The sequence below is a fragment of the Callorhinus ursinus genome, unplaced genomic scaffold (assembly GCF_003265705.2).
Source record: "Callorhinus ursinus isolate GAN/ISIS: 27379988/994484 unplaced genomic scaffold, GSC_fseal_2.0 scaffold33, whole genome shotgun sequence".
Lineage (NCBI taxonomy): Eukaryota > Metazoa > Chordata > Mammalia > Carnivora > Otariidae > Callorhinus > Callorhinus ursinus.
In genome coordinates, this window is record NW_027397095.1 from 13999741 (window position 1) to 14020114 (window position 20374).

Below are 20374 nucleotides of genomic sequence, written 5' to 3' on the forward strand. Positions count from 1 at the left end.
AAGGGTTGATGGAATTCAGTAAAAGTTTGTAGGGGAATTGGTACGTGTGAATGGTCTTTCTGTGAAGTGTTTGGGTCATTACTTGATTGTATTTTGGAAATAAACATTGTATCTGACTGGGGAATGTTTCCCCCACCTAGTGTTCTGTTTTATAAACAGAAGGCGGGCAAGTTGGCCTTTCATGAGATATTACTTGGGCATGCTGAATGGGAATCAGGAAGACCACGTGAGCCCACACAGTGAGGAATAGAAGAAGCTAGAGTATTGGTAGGGACCATTTCTTGGGGCAATAGGCCTGTGTAGACAATGGACTGGGACTTCTGGGAAAGTCTTTGAGTGCCTCCCAGCAATGACTAGTAGGACTTTGGACTAGAGAATTCAATTTGAGGGGCACTCACTACCTTGGTTTCGGATAGTAATTAAAGCTACTCCGATGGGGGTGCCTGGGTGGCTCAGTCCTTAGGCGTCTGCCTTCGGCTCAGGTCATGATCCCAGGGTCCTGGGATGGAGCCCCGCATCGGGCTCCCTGCTCGGTGGGAAGCCTGCTCCTCCCTCTCCCACTCCCCCTGCTTGTGTTTCCTCTCTCGCTGTGTCTCTCTCTCTAATACAAAAATAAATAAATAAAATAAAATCTTTAAAAATCTACTCTGATGACTGAAGGACATAAAATGTTCTTGAAACCTGAAATACTCGCAATGTCTTGGGTGATGTTGGAGCAAAGCTCTAATGGAAATGGCCGCGCCCAGAGGTGTTCCATAAGAAAATGGAAGTGGTTTATATGGGATCATGAGGAGGAGATGCTCGTGAGCAAGGAGACTTTTTTCCCCCCTAGGACTGACTCTGGAACTGCATGAGGACTTGTTGGCATCAACTGTAACTTGGACAGTGCCCTACACACAGCTCTTGATGGCCCAACAAAGAGTCCCTTGATTTGTAGGTGGCAGCTCCACGGTAAATGGACAACATCTTGTTTGGATGGCCAACCACTCTGATCAAAGAAGGTCAAAACAAATCGGCTCAGTGGGCTGAAACGCACACTGTTTTCCTGCAGTGATGGAAGAATTGAATAGTGGAAAGAGCCCTTATGTTGGGGTTTTTACCGACTCATAGGAAGTGGCCAATGGCCTGGTCGTATGGTCAGATAGGAGGACAATGAAAATCTGGCCTGTTAAAAGGATGCCTGTATGGGGCTTGGTTCTATGGAAATTAGACGGGTGCATTGAAGAAGGACATGTCAATGCCCATCAGAAGAGCTCCCTTCCAGGTCTGGAAGATGACAGGAATTTACAAACAGATATCCTCGGGTGCTCCCTGGAGATGGCCACCTGGATCCATGAAATAAGTGGACATTGGAGGTCTCCAGCAAGGCAGAGATGGGCTGAGTGTAGACATGTTCCTCCCGCACCTTCTGAGGCACAAAATGCCAATAAAAACGGTTCTGTCTGCCATCAAGAGAGACAGAGACTGCAGATGGCCGTGTGGCCAAGGGTGGTAAGGCCCTGAACGTAGCTGGCAAGCGAGACTGACTGTGGCAGCACTGGGGGCCACTAATGGGTCCCGACACAAATAGACAGATGTTGACTCTAGCCTGGGTGTTGCTTACGGGGTGGTAGATGCCAGTGCTCTGAGTGCTCTAAAAGACCCGGAACAGGACACCTGGGTGGCTCAGATGGTTAAGCGTCTGCCTTCGGCTCAGGTCATGATCCCAGGGTCCTGGGATCGAGCCCCACATCGGGCTCCCTGCTCAGTGGGGGGGCTGCTTCTCCCTCTATTCTTCCCCCCTGCTCATGATCTCTCTCTCTCTCAAATAAATAAATAAAGTCTTTAAAAAATCCAATTCTTTTAAAAATTAGCTTCAGGCACCCACCATAGTGATTAGAGAATTATATACATTACAAAATGCTCGCTGTGGTAAGTGTAGTCACCCTACGAAGTCATTATGATATTCCTGACCACAGTCCCTGTGCTGTACTTTACATCCCTGTGACTTATTGATTGTATAACTGGAAGGTGGTACCTTTGGATGCACTTCACCTACCTCATGCATCCCCCCACTCTCCCCTCTGGCATCCACCAGTTTGTTCTCTGTACTTAGGAGCCTGTTTCTGTTTTGTTTTGTTTGTTCCGTTGTTTTGTATTTTAGATTTCACATAGAAGTGAAATCATACAGTATTTGTCTTTCTCTGTCTTATTTCACTTAGCATAATACACTGTTGACTATGAAGTTCTTGCCAAGGGAAGACACAGGTATCACAGCTATACTTTTCTTTTTTTTAAAAGATTTTATTTATTTGACAGAGGGAGAGAGCACAAACAGGCAGAGGGGCAGGCAGAGGGAGAGGGAGAAGCAGGCTTCCCGCTGAGCAGGGAGACCGACGCAGGGCTCGATCCCAGGACTCCGGGATCATGACCTGAGCCGAAGGCAGATGCTGAACTGACCGACTGAGCCACCCAGGCTCCCCTATACTTTTTTTTTCCTTCTTCCTCACATCACCTCAACTTTTTTTCCCCCTACTTGGAGCAGTGGTGATAGGACCGGGGCTGCAATTACAGGGGCTGGAAGTAGGGCTGATTTCAGAATGAGACACCGTTAACTATGATTGTGACCAGTATTTCAGACAGAATTTCTAAGGGCCTAATGGGGCAGGATGTATGTTCGCCTCCTCTGACAAAATTGGAACGAACAGCAAATGCAGCTATATACTGCCTGGTGGGGAAGAGAGCCCACTAGCTCTGTACCCGTGACCTGTACCATGTGTGAACAGCACTGGACCGAGCGTGGGTATTTGCTGGGCTGATAGAGCTGCCTGCAGTCTAGACCAACACAGTAGACAGCACCTGATGTCCCTCCCCGAGGTGAAAACGTTTGCGTATAAATGGAGAGAAGGAAAAAGAGTCATGGAAGGTAAGGAAATAAACACATGGTTACGTAATAAAGGGAACTCCAACATTACAGTAACACTTCGAAAGGAGCTCCGAGCAAAAGATGATATTGGCTCTTCGTTGATTATACCAGATGCCTGAAGTGGTGAAGCCATATGTTTGCTGAAACCACTCTTGCTTTTGGGACAAGACCGAGTAGAAGCCCGCACGCCTGAGTGGCCTCGCACTGGGAGACGTTTTCCTACAATAAGATGATGGACTGGGTGGGTATGAATGACTGCAAGAGGTTCTAGTAATGAGCCTTTATCTTTTGACATGTGTATCATTTTGCTGTAAGGGCTCTGTGGCCAGGGACCAGGGGGTGGGCTGTGAGATAATAGAAATAAAAATATGTGTCTGTCTCTGCGCCCGGTTCCTGGCATAGGGCTCTTGAGCCATTGAGATTTCCCAAGCGATCAGAGCACCAGGAGCCTCTTTTGCTCTAATGTTGGGGTTTTTTGACAAGTTTTGGCACAGGACTCCCAAACCCTTATCATTTCAGGGTGACAGCAGTGTCCTTTTCTGACAAATGAGGCGACTCTGGGTGGGTTCTTGGGTAATGCTTGGATGAGGACTGCTCGCCAGAAAGATCAAGCCTTGGGGCGCCTGGGTGGCTCAGTCGTTAAGTGGCTGCCTTCGGCTCAGGTCATGATCCCAGGGTCCTGGGATCGAGCCCCGCATTGGGCTCTCTGCTCCACGGGAAGCCTGCTTCTCCCTCTCCCACTCCCCCTGCTTGTGTTCCCTCTCTGGCTGTGTCTCTCTGTCAAATAAATAAATAAAATCTTAAAAAAAAAAAAGAAAGAAAGACCAAGCCTTGATTAGAAGCTTGGAATTTTCCGCCCTACCCCTTATTTCCTTGAGAAGGGAGAAGGGCTGAAAAATGGACTTAATGATCAGTCGTGATCACGTGAGTGAGCCTCCATAAAGCCCCCCCAGTACGGGGTTCAGAGAGCTTCCAGGTTGGCGAACATGTGGAGATTGGGCACAGTGGCTTTCCTGGAGAGGACGTTCAAGGCTCTGTGGCACCTTCCACATGCCTTGCCCTATGCACCTCTTCCATCTGACTGTTCATTTGCGTTCCCCCTCCCCCCCCTTTTTTTAAGGTTTTATTTATTTATCTGTGTGTGTGAGAGAGAGAGAGAGAGCACAAGCAGGGGGAGCGGCAGGCAGATGGAGAAGCAGGCTTCCCGCGGAGCAAGGATCCCGATGCAGGGCTCGATCCCAGGACCCCAGGATCATGACCTGAGCTGAAGGCAGATGCTTACTGACTGAGCCACCCAGGCGCCCCGTCCATCTGCATCCTTATCATACCGTTCAACAAACTGGTAAACGTGTTCCCTGGGTTCTATGAGCCACTCTAGCAAATTAATTGAACCTGAGGAGGGGGCTGTGGGAATCTCTGATTTATAACCCTAACAATCTGTACCTGCCATTGGTCTCTGAAGTGGCGGTCGGCGGGGGTGGGAAGAGTCTTGTAAGATTGAACCCTTGACCTGTGAGACCTGACGCTATCACATAGTGTCAGTATTGTGTTGACTCCTCGGTCCCCCTGCTGGTATCCAATAATTGCTTGTTGGTGTGAGGGGAACCCCTGCCCCCCGCCCTGCCACTACACATTGGAATTGTTTCCAGAACCAACGTCACAGTTAATGAGAGTTTTAAAAAATAAACGTGGCACCAGATTGTAACTATTGTATTCCAATGTTTTTTCATTTTACAATGTATCCTTGAGTTCACTCCATGTCAGTGGACATAGAGATATACATATAAAGTGCTTCAGAAGGGGCGCCTGGGTGGCTCAGTTGTTAAGTGTCTGCCTTCAGCTCAGGTCATGATCCCGGGGTCCTGGGACCGAGCCCCGCATCGGGCTCCCTGCTCGGCGGGGAGCCTGCTTCTCCCTCTCCCACCCCCCCTGCTTGTGTTCCTTCTCTTGCTGCGTCTCTCTCTCTGTCAAATAAATAAATAAATAAAATCTTAAAAAAAAATAAGTGCTTCAGAAGATGCATGTCAAACAGTGGTTACCTGTAGGGAAGAGATTAGGTTTGGGGATAGTTGATGAAAGGGAACTTGACTTTTTTTTAAAAAAAGGATTTATTTATTTAAGTCATCTCTACACCCAGTGTGGGGCTCAAACTCACAACCCTGAGATCAAGAGTCGCATGCTCCTCCGACCCAGCCAGCCAGCCACCCTGGGGAACTTTGACTTTATTCTTTTGTCTTTTGTTTTCTTTTTTATAACATTGGATTCATGCATTATCTGTGCAATTAATAATGCACTTATGTTTTAAGACTCAAACTCTAAAAGGCTGATTTGTCCCACATCCCCACTCTGTTGTCCGTATATTTCACATTCCCTTTCATTGAATTCATTCTTTCACTCATTTATTACTGAGCACCTGCTGTATGCCTGGCATTGTGTTAGATGCTAGGGGTATATAAGAAATTTAAAATATGCTTTGGTTTCTGTTGATTAGCAGGGCAATCCCTCCCTCAAAGTAATACAATCAGCATATGATGGAGAAGATCAGACATTAAAAATAATATTTTAAGGGCAAAATGTTTCCCAGGCCCAAAGCAGGGAGAGTAAGAAATTGACTGTAACTTAATAGAGAGGTATAAGCTGAAGAGAGGATGTGTTGCTCAGAAGGGAAGCAGTCAACACCAGACACAAAGAAGTGGGAACTAGAAAAAGAATTGGCAGGGCCCACCCAGTGCCCTCACGTCTGAGGGTCTCACTCAACTTCTTGAAATGTCTGGGTCACTTGTCAGGTGTGTGTCTGAATCCCCGCGCCCTGCCCCCACCCCAGGAGGGGGGCAGGTAGAGGCAGGGCCCCTATTGGGGTTGTGAAGCTAGAGAAGCTTAGCGGGAAGTCAAGGAGCAAGTCCAAAGTGAAATCCACTGGGGAGAGGCTGCAGATGAAGCCTCGAGAAGTCCAAGGGCAAAACAGAGGGTCAGACGCCAGACCTCAAATGGATGCAAAGCTGAGTGGTACAGCTGTGAGTTTACTGTCGGCCTCTAAGACACGGTCGGGGGAGGCGAAGTCATGTATATATATATACAAGCAAGGAGGTCCAGTGCAATGCGATCCAACAATCTTGGGGTGGATTCTTGGGGCACTAGGCATGGCAGGCAGTTTCTCACCGCAGGGGCAGTGAACGTAGCACCCTACTGTTGCTTGCTGTTTTTGGACATTAAAGCCATCCAGCTAAGCCCTTTGCTCTGGTTCTATGGTCACTAAGCAACCTTCTCATTAAAATGTGGCCCCTCTCGCAGATCTGCCCAGAGGGCACAATGGGCTGGCTAGCCTGCATAAATAGTCCTTCTCTCTTGGCCTCTATTTCTCATTGTAATGTTTTTTCAACATGAAATATATTTCATGAGGTTTTCTTTTTTCTTTTTTTTTTTTTTAAAGATTTTATTTATTTATTTGACAGAGAGACACAGCGAGAGCAGGAACACAAGCAGGGGGAATGGGAGAGGGAGAAGCAGACTTCCCGCCGAGCAGGGACTCCGATGCGGGACTCGATCCCAGGACCCTGGGATCATGACCTGAGCCGAAGGCAGAAGCTCAATGACTGAGCCACCCAGGCGCCCTTCATGAGGTTTTCTTATTACAGAAGTAATAGATGCTAATTATAGAAGATACAGACAAGCAAGACGAGAGCATAAAGGTCACCCATAAACCCCACAACCCACAACAACCACTGTTAGTACCTTTGTGATTGTGTGTTAGTACTTCTGTGATGAGTTCGGATCCTTTTGATATGTACGTTTATCTAAAATAGATATCCATATGGTCATATGTGGATATTTACCTTTGGTATTCTATCTTTCTTTTTCTTTTTTTTTAATTTGAAACTTCTTCAATTATGCAAGTGGTACATGAGTGCATTTTCATAAAAGCTTTCAACAAAATATAGAACAATCCAGGGTAAAATGTGAAAGACCCCAGAAGCAATTCTAGTAAATAGCTTTGCATTTATCCTCTCAGCTGTTTTTCTCTAAATTTAGAGATCTGCTTTACATACTATTGAAAAAGGAAACCTTGCATCCTCCTATCACACTATTAACTGCTTATTTTTACTATAGATTCTATCACGAACGTCTTATCATGTCAATACAATTCACATGAGTATTTTTTTGGCTGCACGGTATTCCATTGTATGAATGTACCATGATTTATTGAACTAATATCCTATTGTTGAACATTAAGTTGTTTCCAACCCTCTTCTATTACACACAGTGCTTCGGTAAACATCCTCCTGTGTATACCATTATGCACACGAGTGATCATTTTCTTGGAATAAATTTTCATGGGTAGAATTGTGGGATCCAACAGTGTGAACATTTGAAGGTCCAATTGCCCTCCACAAAGGACATAGCAATCTACCCACCCAGCACCCAGGGTGTGAGGGTGCCCATTTTCCTCAATCCTTGCCTACAGTGAGTATTTTTAATCTTTTTCAACTTTGCCAATCTATGGGCACAATAGGGTAGATCACTGTTGGCTTTAATTGCATCTAAAATTGCTCCTGGGTCGCCTGGGTGGCTCAGTCGATTAGGCGGCTGCCTTCGGCTCAGGTCATGATCCTGGGGTCCTGGGATCGAGCCCCGCGTCTGGCTCCCCGCTCAGCGGAGAGCCTACTTCTCCCTCTCTCTCTGCCTGCCACTCTGCCTACTTATGCACTCTATCTGTCGAATAAATAAATAAAATCTTTAAAAAAAATAAAAAAAAATAAAATTGCTCCTGAGGCTTATTTATTCAACAGATAAAATTCAGGACCAACTATGTGCTGAACACTGTATTAGGTACCAGAGACACAATGGTGAACAAAAATGGCCATAGATACCGATCTTAATGAAGCTTACAATTGAATGAAAGACACAGACGTTAATCAAAGGATGCCACAAATAAACACCCTGTGATAAGAGTCATGAAGGAGAAGCACCAAGAGCTTTGAGAACATAAAATAGGACATCAGGGAAGGCTTCCCGGAGGAAATGATGGTGAGGTTGGTAACTGAAGGGAGAGTTGGAGTCATCAAGCAAAGCAAGGAAGTATTCCACAGAGAAAACAACCTGTGCAAAGACCCTGTGGTAGGAGAGAGCACGGGGAGGCACTGCAAAGCCGTCAGCGGACTTGGAGCGCAAAGAGTGAAGGACAGGTTCAGAGAGAGAGGCAGGGGCTAGGGCATTCAGGAGGGTCAAGTGGGTTAAGGATTTTGGTCTTTATCTGAAGTGCAAAGGGAAATCATTGGCGAGTTGAAAGCAGGAGGCTGACGGATCAGATTTGCAGCGTGAGAAGATTGCCGTGGCTCCGGTGTAGAGAAGAGATTGGCAGGGAGCACGAGTGGATGCAGGCAGGCCATCCAGGAGGGCAGTAGTTGAGATGAATGATGATGGTGCTGGCTTGGAGCATGTGGCAGCTTTGTACACAAAGAGCAATGCACGGATACAAACTCTGGTAGTGTCAGGACAGATACTATGCAACCAAGAATCAAGCCAAAACCCAATCAGCGCCGAGTCCTGGCCTATGTCCATCTGGAATCTCTCTCTTGAATCTATTCCATCAACCCTGTTCCAGCTCAGACCTTATCCTCTCCTGCCCTGACCCATGCACCAGTCACTTCTGTGGCCTCTGGTCTCACTGTCTCCAGTTTCTTTTCTGCACCTGTCACCACAAAGATTTCTTTCTTTCTTCCTTTCTTTCTTTCTTCCTTCCTTCCTTCCTTCCTTCCTTCCTTCCTTCCTTCCTTCCTTCCTTCCTTCCTTCCTTCCTTCCTTTCTTTCTTTCTTTTTAAGGATTTTATTTATTTGAGAGACAGCGAGGGTGAGAGAGCACAAACGGGGGGAACAGCAGAGGCAGAGGGAGAGGGAGAAGCAGACTCCCTGCTGAGCAGGGAGCCCGATGTGGGACTTGATCCCAGGACCCTGGGATCAGGATCTGAGCTGAAGGCAGCCGCTTAACCGATTGAGCCACCCAGGCGCCCCAAAGATTTTTCTTAATAATGGCTTTATTGAGATATAATTCACATAATCATACAACTCTCCTTTTTAAAAGGTACAATTCAGTGGCTTTTAGCATTTCACGGATATGCCAACCATTGTCACAATCTAATTTTAGAACATTTTCCTCACTTCCAAAAGAAACCCCAGAGCCATTGGCAGTCACGCCCCCGCCCCCTCCCAACCTTTCCAGCTCTAGGCAAATACGAATCTACAGAGTGTAGACTTCCCTATTCTGGACACTTAGTAAAATTAGAATTATACAGTACATGGTCTTTGGTGACTGGCTTCTTTCACTTAGCATCATGTTTTCAAGGTTCATCCATGTTGCAGCACGTATCGGAACTTCATTCCTTTTTAAGGCAGAATAATATTCCATTGTATGGACGTACCACTGTTATTTCTCCACCCATCCATTGATGGACATTTGGGTTGTTTCCACTTTTTGGTCGTTATGATGAATGCTGCTATGTGCTTTCACATACAAGTTTTTGGGGAGACCTATGTTTTCATTTCTCCTGGGTCATATAATGACTACGCTTAACATTTTAGGAGCTGCCGGCCTGCTTTCCAAAGCAGCTGCACCTTTATACATTACAGCCAGCTGTGAAGGATGGTTCCAATTTCTCCGCTTTCTTGCCAACACTTGCTATTGTATGTCATTTTTATTGTAGCTACCCTAGTATGTGTGAAGTGGGTGTTTCTCGTGGTTTCCATTTACAGTTCTCTGAAGGCTAATGATGTCGAGCCTCTTTTCACAAATGTATTGACCACCTATCTATCTGCTTTGGAGACATGTCTATTCAGATCCTTTGCCTATTTTTTTTTTACCTTTTATTTTTTTATTGAGATATAATTGACATATGACATTATTGTATGCCCGTACTGTCCTAAGCATTTTGCAAATTTAGATATATTTAGGGGTGTCTGGGTAGCTCAGTTGGTTAAGTGCCTGACTCTTGGCTTTGGCTCAGCTTATGATCTTAGGATCGTGAGATCAAGCCCTGCGTCGGGCTCCATGCTCAATGGGGAGTCTGCTTGGGATTCTCTCCCTTTCCCTCTGCCCCTTCCTCCACTTGCATGCTCTCTAAATCAATCAATCAATTAATTAAATCTTCATAATAGCCCTGTAAAATAGGTACTGTTATTATCATTATCTGAATTTTACAGGGAGAGAAGAAACCAAGGCACAAAGAGGTTCATTTTGCCTCAGATCACATAGCTAGTAAGAGGCATACTGAAATTTAAACCCACGTTAAAACAATTTATTCAAGCCAAGAGAAATTTGGTGGGTCCAGCTGTCATTGCCTCATGCCTCATGTCATGAATTTTGCAAGTCCGGTTCACCACATGATGTGCTGTAGAAAGCAATAAAGATTATGAATTTTATCTGTGCTCATGCCTTTAATCATGAGCTATTTAGAAGAGATTGATCTCAAGTATGGAGATTTACCGAGCTGCCATCTCCAATCAAGAGCTTTTGGAATAAGAGTTCCCAAATCCAATTTGTTAGACCTCCAGTGATTCACAAGATTATATTTTCATATGGATGTGACAAGACATCTAAACACATTGAACTTGAAACTACAGGGGACAAACAAAAGCTCTGTTGATTTGTTCAAGGAAATGGAGACTCCAACTGGACATGTGGATTGGGCAGATGGTGACAGGAAGCCGCTCATTTTCCATTACCAAGCTATCTCGAGTTCAATGCATTCATAGATTTGGAAGAATGCTGCACTCCATTTGGTGGAAAATAAGTCAATGTGTGTGAGGATTTTCTTCCCTGGATGCAGGGGGAGGGGTGCAGAGGAGCATTTAGACCACAGGATCCTGAGAGCCCAGGACTGGAGGAGGGAGGGAGTCTCCTACCTTGGGCTAGACACACAGAGCCAGCTATCTGCAAGTCAAGAAGGCCAGAGCAATAACAGCAGGATCAGAGCCAACTTCCAGGCCTGGGCCATGCTTGGCAGGCACCAAGCACGCTTGATTGCCCTGCATTTTGTGTAGCAGCCTTGATAGGATGCAGAGGGCCCAGCTGAATTTAAGGCACCGGGGCAGGGTGGTCAGAAGAGGGTGCTAGGTTTTGTTTTCTCCAGTATTACAGTTTTAGTGAGCTATAATAATTCACATACCACACAATTCATCTGGCTTATATGTTTTGATGAGTACAGACAGTCCTTAATTTTCATAAACACACAAAATATAATTTAAAAGACATTTTTATGATTGTGTTGAGAGTACAGATATTAGGCTGTCATTTATTTATGTATACCCTGCCTATTGCTAAATTATCAGACCCACTACTACTAGTGTGCGCCAGCATTCAGCTCAGTGAACTGGATCCGCCAAGAATTTTGCAGGTAAACATTATCCCAACCTCTCCAGTTGGATAGCCAATCTTTAGACAAGGTTAAGGTCTTCCTGATGCAGCTGAAAGTGTGCTCTCTTTCTGAAAACTGCCAAAACTGAAGTCCCAGACGGTCTGTCTCTGGAGTCAGCATGAGACAGGCCCAGACTGAATAGCTCCTGCATTTCCAGTTCATTTTGGTAAATATCAATGTTCTATTCTCATTGAACCAATGGAAATTGACCAATGACCAGCAATAGGCCTATAAATGTGCACTTTTTTTTTAAAGATTTTATTTATTTATTTGAGAGAGCGAGAATGAGAGAGAGAGAGCACACGAGAGGGGGGAGGGTCAGAGGGAGAAGCAGACTCCCTGCTGAGCAGGGAGCCCGATGTGGGACTCGATCCCGGGACTCCAGGATCATGACCTGAGCCGAAGGCAGTCGCTTAACCAACTGAGCCACCCAGGCGCCCTAAATGTGCACTTTTGAGTGAATACGGTTGATTTAACTTTTTTGGATCCTTCAGGTTTCTGCCCCTACAGTCCCTATCACTGAAGAGCCACCAAGCCATATTTCACTATTACTATCCATTTATGTGGCTTGTATATATCTGCATCTTTTATTATGTGACCTCTGATGGAAAAAATGTGGTGCCCCGCCTTAAACAAACTTTACCGAAATTTCAGTTCTCTTGCCTAGATTTGTGATCAGAACTACATGGGAAGTCATTTAAACCTGTAATATGTGATAAGGGGCTTAGAGAGCTAGTATTTTTTCTCTATTGTTTATTGAGGGCTAATCCATTTATTTTGGAAACCAGTAGAGGAGGTGGTTGGGAGATATTCTGTTATGGAAGCTGAGAAGCTGAACCTCTGGTTTCACCTAAATGGAAGGTCATAGGACCTCTGGAGGTGGGCCATGAAGCTACTTACAACGAAGCCCAGATCTTCCTCAGGAAGCAAACTTGGCTATTTGCCAGCATGTCAAAAAGTGCTTTATGGAGTCCCTGAGTTTCACAATATGAAGCATGGGATTAACCAATAACCTCAATAATGTTCCAGCTCTGGAAAGACCGCATAGAGCCCCTTTGGGGAGGGGGGGTGGGGCATACCATATGAAAGTGTGCTTCGGTAAAGGGTGCTTGTCCTTCCTGACCAGATCCCACCTGCACTTGAGGCATGATGATTTCAGCCTTACTTACTTTAGAGGTCTCTTCAAAGTTCCCATATCCCATGTCTCGGCAGGGAGAACCAAGGGTTCTTAATTCTAGAACCTTCGCCCCCCACCCCCCAGATACACATCCATGCTCACCTTCAGTTTTTGATTCCAGCTCGGGGTAATGGACTCATACCGTTTGAGTCCACTCCTGAGCCTTTGTTCACTGCCTGGCATTTCTCAACCCATCTCTGGTTGCTAGTGTTCACCCACTCCTTTAAACCCTGCCTGTGTCCTTGACTTGAACTTTTAGCTGGAGATTGACACTATGAAATGTCTGATTTTAAGTAACACAACTTCCCCATGAGTTGACTTGGTTGAATTAGCTGCAAGTCAGTATGCCCCCAGGTGACTGAACCTACTTTATTAAAGTTATTTAATATTGGGCACCTGGGTGGCTCAGTTGGTTAAGCGACCGCCTTCGGCTCAGGTCATGATCCTGGAGTCCCGGGATCGAGTCCCGCATCGGGCTCCCTGCTCGGCGGGGAGTCTCCTTCTCCCTCTGACCCTCTTCCCTCTCGTGCTCTCTGTCTCTCATTCTCTCTCTCAAATAAATAAATAAAATCTTTAAAAAAAGTTATTTAATATTGACCAATTGTGTATAGAAAACACGTGCTGAAGTCATTGCTTACAATTTCATCTTAATTAATTCTAATAGGAGCAAAATACTATGACTGATTATCTTTTAAGATACCTCTTGACAGGTTGATAGAATCATGTCACCAGCCTATTAAAGGTCCCCGTGACTATTCGCCGTGGTAGGGGAAAATATGTGTCCAGGTGATTGGAATGCAGATTCAAATTATTGGAGGAGAAATTTAAAAAGAAGTAGGCAGGCTCTTGGCAAGTGCTTTCTGACCTACTGCAATATTGAAGCTAATTAGTAGAAAAGATGAGATCAGAGGAGTTACCTGGCCACCAGGAGAACTCACAGGATGGTAGTACCTTGGTGAATTTACTAAAATCCACGGTCTGTCCTTCACCTTTGCAACTTAAAACACTTCAGCTTCTATGGGGTGCCTGGGTGGCTCAGTCATTAAGCATCTGCCTTAGGCTCAGGTCATGATCCCAGAGTCCTGGGATGGAGCCCCGCATCGGGCTCCCTGCTCAGCGGAAAGCCTGCTTCTCCCTCTCCCACTGCCCCTGCTTGTGTTCCCTCTCTCGCTGTGTCTCTCTCTGTCAAATAAATAAATAAAATCTTAAAAAAAAAACACTTCAGCCTCTAGATAAACAAAATGCGCTATATACACGCAATGGAATATTATTCAGTCTGAGCAAGGAAGGGAATTCTGACACATGCTACAACATGGACCAATCTTAAAGACATTATGCTGAGTGAAATAAGTCAGTTACCAGAGGACAAATACTGTATGATTCCACTTATGTGAGGTCCTAGAGTCGTCACATTCATAGAGACAGAAAGTAGAATGGTGGTTGCCAAAGGCTGGGGGCAAAAGGGATGGAGAGTTATTATTTAATAGGTATAGAGTTTCAGTTTTGGAAAATGAGAAAAGTTCTGGAGATGGATGGTGGTGATGGTTGCATAACAATGTGAATGCACCTAATGCTAGTGAATTGTGCACTTAAGAATCGGTTAAAATGGTAAATTTTATGTATATTTTTCTATGACTAAATAATAATAATAATAAATTTAAAAACAAACAAAAAATAAAACACTCCAAACCAGGAAAATGAACTCATGGTAGCTAATTTCACATTAATTAAAGCAGAGTGCCAATTTACCAATTTACAAAGAAATCTAGAACACCAAGGGAAAAATCATAAAGGGAAATATTGATTGATTTTGACTGTATAAATATTCTTAATTTCTTTACACCAAAATCCATCATAAAATTAATGACAAAGGATTAATACCCATACTATATAAAGAGCTCATACAAATTAACAGAAAAATAAGTGTTTCAATATAAAAGTGGCTAAGGACATGAACAGGAAATTCATAAAAGAAAAAATACAGTTGGGTGGTAACATTTCAATTCTTCTTTCTCTTGTTGGTGGAATGCTGGAGGCTAATTGAGGGCTTGAGACCTTATACTGATGGCTTGAAATCAGTCATGATGAGAGTATTTCAACCATGGAAACCAGCAAGTGCTGCGTATCAGAGTTTGGTTTTCTTCCTTGGAGAACAGGTTGTTACCTGCAAACTACTGTGCATATTCAGTCATTCTCTCTCACCTGGTTCCTTTCCAATTACTTTTAATCACTCTCAAGTCTTCTCTGCCAACTTTAAAGAAGCCCCTACCCATACTTTATTCTTCTCCAGCTGCCATACCATTTCTGTCTTCCTTCACATCAAACTTCTTCAAAGAATTGACTAGACTTGCTGAATCCATGTACTCATTTCTTAATTATTCTTCAGTACACTTAAGCCATTTTTTGCCACCACCACTCCCCTGAAACAGCTCTTGCCCAGCTCAACGAGCTCCATGAACCCTAAATTCTATGGAGAGTTTTCCCTTACCTTTCTGGCCTCTTGGCAGTCAGTATTCAACTCTGTTGACCATTACTTTCTTGCAATCTTCTTGTCCTTGGGCTTCAGTGTAATACATGATCCTGGTTTGCCTCCCACCTTTTTAGCTCCTCCTTTTCAGTTCCCTTCTCAGATTCTTCTTTACATTTCCCGCATTTAAATATTGGTGATTTCCAGAGATTAGTCTTGAGTTGTCTTCTCTTCTCTATTCTCTCCTTAGGTGATGTCATCCATTCCTGTGACTTTATTTTTTTTTAAGATTTATTTATCTATTTTAGAGAGAGAGAGAGAGAGAGAGAGAGAGCATGAGCAGGGGGAGGGGCAGAGGGAGAGAGAGAAGGGAAACAGACTCCCTGCTGAGTGGGGAGCCCAGCTTGGGGCTTGATCTCTGGATCTTGAGATCATGACCTGAGCCAAAACCAAGAGTTGGATGCTTAACCGACTGAGTCACCCAGGTGCCCCCATTACCGACTTATATGCAAATGATTACTAAATCTGTATCTCCAGCCCTGGCCTCTCCTCTGAGTTCCAATTGCCTACTTGACAATGTATCCCTCTCAGTGTCTCAAAAGCATCTCAGACTCGACTTATCCCAAACTGGAGCCAAAGGCTTTCTCTCTTTTCCTCAAACCAGAGGTTCTCTAGTGTTCCCCATCTCAATAAAATGCACCACGATATAAGCCAGAAACTTAGGGGCCAACTTTGGCATCTCTGTCTTCATCTCCCACATCACAAGTCTGGGTTGTCTTTGCCTTCTAAATATTTCCCAGGTAAGTTCTCCCTCTCTTTTTCAAAGATTTTATTTATTTATTTGACAGAGAGAGACACAGCAAGAGAGGGAACACAAGCAGGGGGAGTGGGAGAGGGAGAAGCAGGCTTCCCGCTGAGCAGGGAGCCCGATGTGGGGCTCGATCCCAGGATCCTGGGATCATGACCTGAGCCAAAGGCAGACGCTTAACAACTGAGCCACCCAGGCGCCCCTTCCCAGGTAAGTTCTCACGTCCACTTCCACTGCCCTAGTACAAATCTCCAGGATCTTTCAGCTGGACAGCCTCCTAACTGGTCTTCCTGCCTCCATTTTCTTCCCTTAGATATGCTCTCCACAATGAAGAGTGTTTTCTTTTCTTTTCTTTTCGTTTCTTTTTAAAGATTTATTCATTTATTTCAGTGAGAGAGATAGAGTGTGTGCACGCAGGGGAGAGGGACAGAGGAAGAAGGAGAGAGAAACTCAAGCAGACTCCCTGCTGAGCACAAAGCCTGTTGGGGGGCTTGATCTCATCACCCTGACATCATGACCTGAGCTGAAACCAAGAGTCCCATGCTTAACCAATTGAGCCACCCAGGCGCCCCCACCAAGGGAACTTTTCAAAACAGGAGTCTGATCGTGTCACACTCCTGCCTTAAACCTCTCAATGGTTTCCCATTGCTTAGAATTAAAAAAAAAAAAAACAAACTTGCAATGGCCTAGGGCCCTGAAATATCTGGCTCCGTGCCCATGTCTCCAGCTTCATTTCATACCACTCCAGTCCCTCTGTACTCCAGGCACGCCAACTTTCTTTTGGTTTCTTTTTTTTTTCTGTTAAAGAATTGCTTTATTAATACAAAACATACATACAAACTACTGAGTGCTAAGAAATTTAAATATCTAAGTCATAGCAAACAGGTGGCAATTCAACATCCAGGGTTGACAGAATGCTTGGAGACCGCAACAGATTCGACTCCCATGGTGGAGAGGGCATCTTCAGAGGTGAAGGGGGGCCCAGGTGCAACAGCTTCTCGAGTTCCCTCTCCTCATCAAGGATCATGAGAGGCACTCCACTCAAGGGGAGGCGTGCAATCTGGTGCTCTTCAGGCAGGTCAAAACTCTCAAAATCCAAAGGATTGAAGGGAAAGAATTTTTCTATTTCTGGATAGGTGTCATCCGAGGCAGGAACAGAGCTTTTTGCTTTGATGGTCTTCTCAGTCACCTTTTTGGCAGAGAAGGTCGGCTGCTTTTGTTTGAGAGATCCATTAGTCTTTACTGAGTTTTCTGTGGCTCTGGTGACAGTTCCCAAAGCCTTTCTGGCAACTTTAGGTAAGGCTGCTTGAGCATCAAACATTTTGCCTACATGTGGTGTTGAAACCTGAGATCTCCCATCTAAAGCTTTGACGGGAGGCCTAGACCCCCCTGGCTTCAGCCCGTCCTTGGGAGCCACACGGGTGCCTGGTTCTCCATTTTCCTTATCAACAAAGATCAGGGTAGCCATTCTGGACTAGCGTCCACCCACGTCGGAATCAACAGCCAAATTCAACCAAGATTCGGTCTTTTCTTTTGGTTTCTTGAACAGAGCCTTCACACATGTTCTTCCCGTTGCCTGGAATGCTCTCTCCCCTCCTGTGCTCCCTGCATCTTGCTAATCTGTCATCTCAATTCAAATGTCAGTTCCCTCCATGAAGCCTCCTATACTGACATGCTAGACTAAATCCAATCTGCATCCCCCCAACCCCACCCCGCCATTATAAGTTCTCATGGTACATTAAATATCTCCTTAATTGCTCTTATTACTGTTTTATTTTTGCATTTATGTGTGTGACTATTTGATTATTTTCTGTTTTCCCCACTAGACCATAAATTCCATGAAGGCAAGGACTAAGTCTGTTTTTGCTCATCATTGATCTCTAGCACCTAGACTAAGACATGGTACACAGTAGGTACATAATTAATATTTGCAGGATTAATGAATCACTTAGTGATTCTTTTTTTTATTTTAAAGATTTTATTTATTTATTTGACAGAGAGAGACACAGAGAGAGAGGGGACACAAGCAGGGGGAGTGGGAGAGGGAGAAGCAGGCTTCCCGCCGAGCAGGGAGCCCGATGCGGGGCTCGATCCCAGGACCCTGGGATCATGACCTGAGCCGAAGGCAGACGCTTAATTACTGAGCCACCCAGGCGCCCCTCACTTAGTGATTCTTGTGTATAGGAAATTCATAAAACTAGGCCAGCTAGTATTTCTCCTTTTATTAAGGCTTCCAGGAAGCTAAGAATCATATTTAAAGCTTAATCACAGTAATCATATCAACCCTCTATAAATAAGATATGTGAATCATCTCTTTTAATCTTGGTGTTCTATTCCTAGTTTATTGACCCATAAAATCTGTTTTGGAATAAGATGCTGTGTGTACGTGTGCATGTGTGTGCCCACACATGCACACACATGTATGTGAACATATATATGCATACAAAAATAAATCAGTACCTAAATGCAAAGTGTTGAGAGATTGATACAAGTGAAGACCTCATCTTTTCTTTTTTTAAGATTTATCTTTTTATTTTAGAGAGAGAGAAAGAGTGCGTGCGTGCGCAGGGGCAGAGGGAGAGAGAGAAATCCTCAAGCAGACTCCCCACTGAGCACAGAGCCCCATGTGGGGTTCGATTCCAGGACCACAAGATCATGACCTGAGCTAAAATCAAGAGTCAGACACTTAACTGGCTGAGCCACCCAGGTGCCCCGCCCCCTTTTTTTAAGACCTCATCTTAAGCAATGATAGTGGTGATGGTGAAGCTAGTGGGGTTTTTTTTTTCTAAGATTTTATTTATTTGACAGAGAGAGAGACAGCGAGAGAAAGAGAGAGAGAGAGAGTAGGGGGAGTGGGAGAGGGAGAAGCAGGCCTCCTGCCAAGCATGGAGCCCGATGCGGGGCTCGATTCCAGGATCCTGGGATCATGACCTGAGCCGAAGGCAGCCGCTTAACCGACTGAGCCACCCAGGCGCCCGTGAAGCTAGTGTTTTATCCAACGTGTCATTACCACCTTTTTCCCAGCTCTTTTTTTTTCAAACTCTACCCCCAACATGGGGCTCCAAGATCAAGAGTCACATGCTCTACCAACTGAGCCAGCCAGGCACCCCTCTGTCTCATATTTCAAACCTTTCACAGTGCTTGTGGTTCATCTGTGGACTGTAAGGACACTGGATAGAGACCTTGTTTCTCTAGATTCTGTACCATGTCTAGGGGCTGTTGATTATTATCATTCAAATCACAGAACTTATTGTCTTTAAAAAATTTTTTTTAAAGATTTTATGTATTTATTTATCAGAGAGAGATAGAGAGAGCTCAAGCAGGGGGAGCGGCAGGCAGAGGAAGAAGCAGGCTCCCCGCTGAGCAAGGAGCTCGATGCGGGACTCGATCCCAAGATCCTGGGATCATGACCTGAGCCGAAGGCAGATGCTTAACCGCCTGAGCCACCCAGGCGTCCCTAAAAAAGTTTTTTTTTTTTAAAGACTTTATATTTTTAAGTAATCTCTACATCCAACATGGGACTCGAAATCACAATGCCGAGACCAAGAGTCGTGCGCTCCAGCAGCCAGGAGCCAGACAGGCACCCCTTGTCTTTTTAAACCATTTTTTTTTTTTATCTTGTGAAATGTAACACACTTCAGAGGAGTTCCTAAAGCATACACAGCAAATATCAGCATTTATAAAGCAAACACTCATGTGACCACCACCAGTTTAAGAAATAAAGCATTGGTATTTATTGTCTATGGTGCGTGTTGGATACTGCCTTCTGGCACATTTGGAACTGACTACTTGACTTTCAGTGCACACATCGTGAATCTCCTCAGTTAGACAGTTCCATGAGAACAAAAATCGTACCTTATATTTCTTTATACCTCTCCTGGTGCCTAGTGCAGTGAGTGCCCTAGATATAGAAGGGGGGCGATGCAGTTTACATGATTCTGCATCTTAGATGAACTCTGTGACTCTGGGAAGACCACTGAAGGCTAATTTTGCCAAATAAGAATTGTTTGAGGGAAGACAAAATTGTATCATTTGTCTAAACCTGTGTATACAGATCAGGGTATGAGAATTAACTAGTACATCATGATGTGGGCGGGCAGCCCAGCCTTCTCTTGAGTTCTGGCTCTTGCCCAATGTAGAAAGCCAGCCTGGACCTATTGGGATAGCCTCCTAACTGGCCTTTGGGTCCCTCGTCTTGCCCTCGTTCAATCAGTTCTTTGGTTGGTGACTCGAGTGACCTGTATGGACAGAGATGTCACTGTGTCATGCCACTGCTCAATAACCATTCATGCACTGGGTCTCCTCCAGCGGTGATGCACCTGGGAGGCTTGTTACAAACCCGCACTTTACCCCGTGCAGAGTCTGAGTCAGCAGGTCCAAGGTGGGGTCTAGGTTGCTGCATCCATAAGAAGCACTGTGGGTGAGGGGCGCCTGGGGGGCTCAGTCCCTGGGGCGTCTAACTCTTGGTTTCGGCTCACATCGTGATCTTCGGGTCGTGGGATTGAGCCCTGTGTCGGGCTCCGTGCTCGGCATGGAGTCTGCTGGAGATTCTCTCTCTCCCTCTGCCTCACCCTCCGCTCCTCACTTCTCTCTCTCTCTCTCTCTCTCT

General features: G+C 45.1%; 1 pseudogene; it reads right to left on the reverse strand.

Annotated features, from left to right (window-relative positions):
• Positions 1-16658: 16658 nt before the first annotated feature.
• LOC112809466 (securin-like) lies at positions 16659-17282 on the reverse strand (annotated as a pseudogene).
• Positions 17283-20374: the final 3092 nt, after the last annotated feature.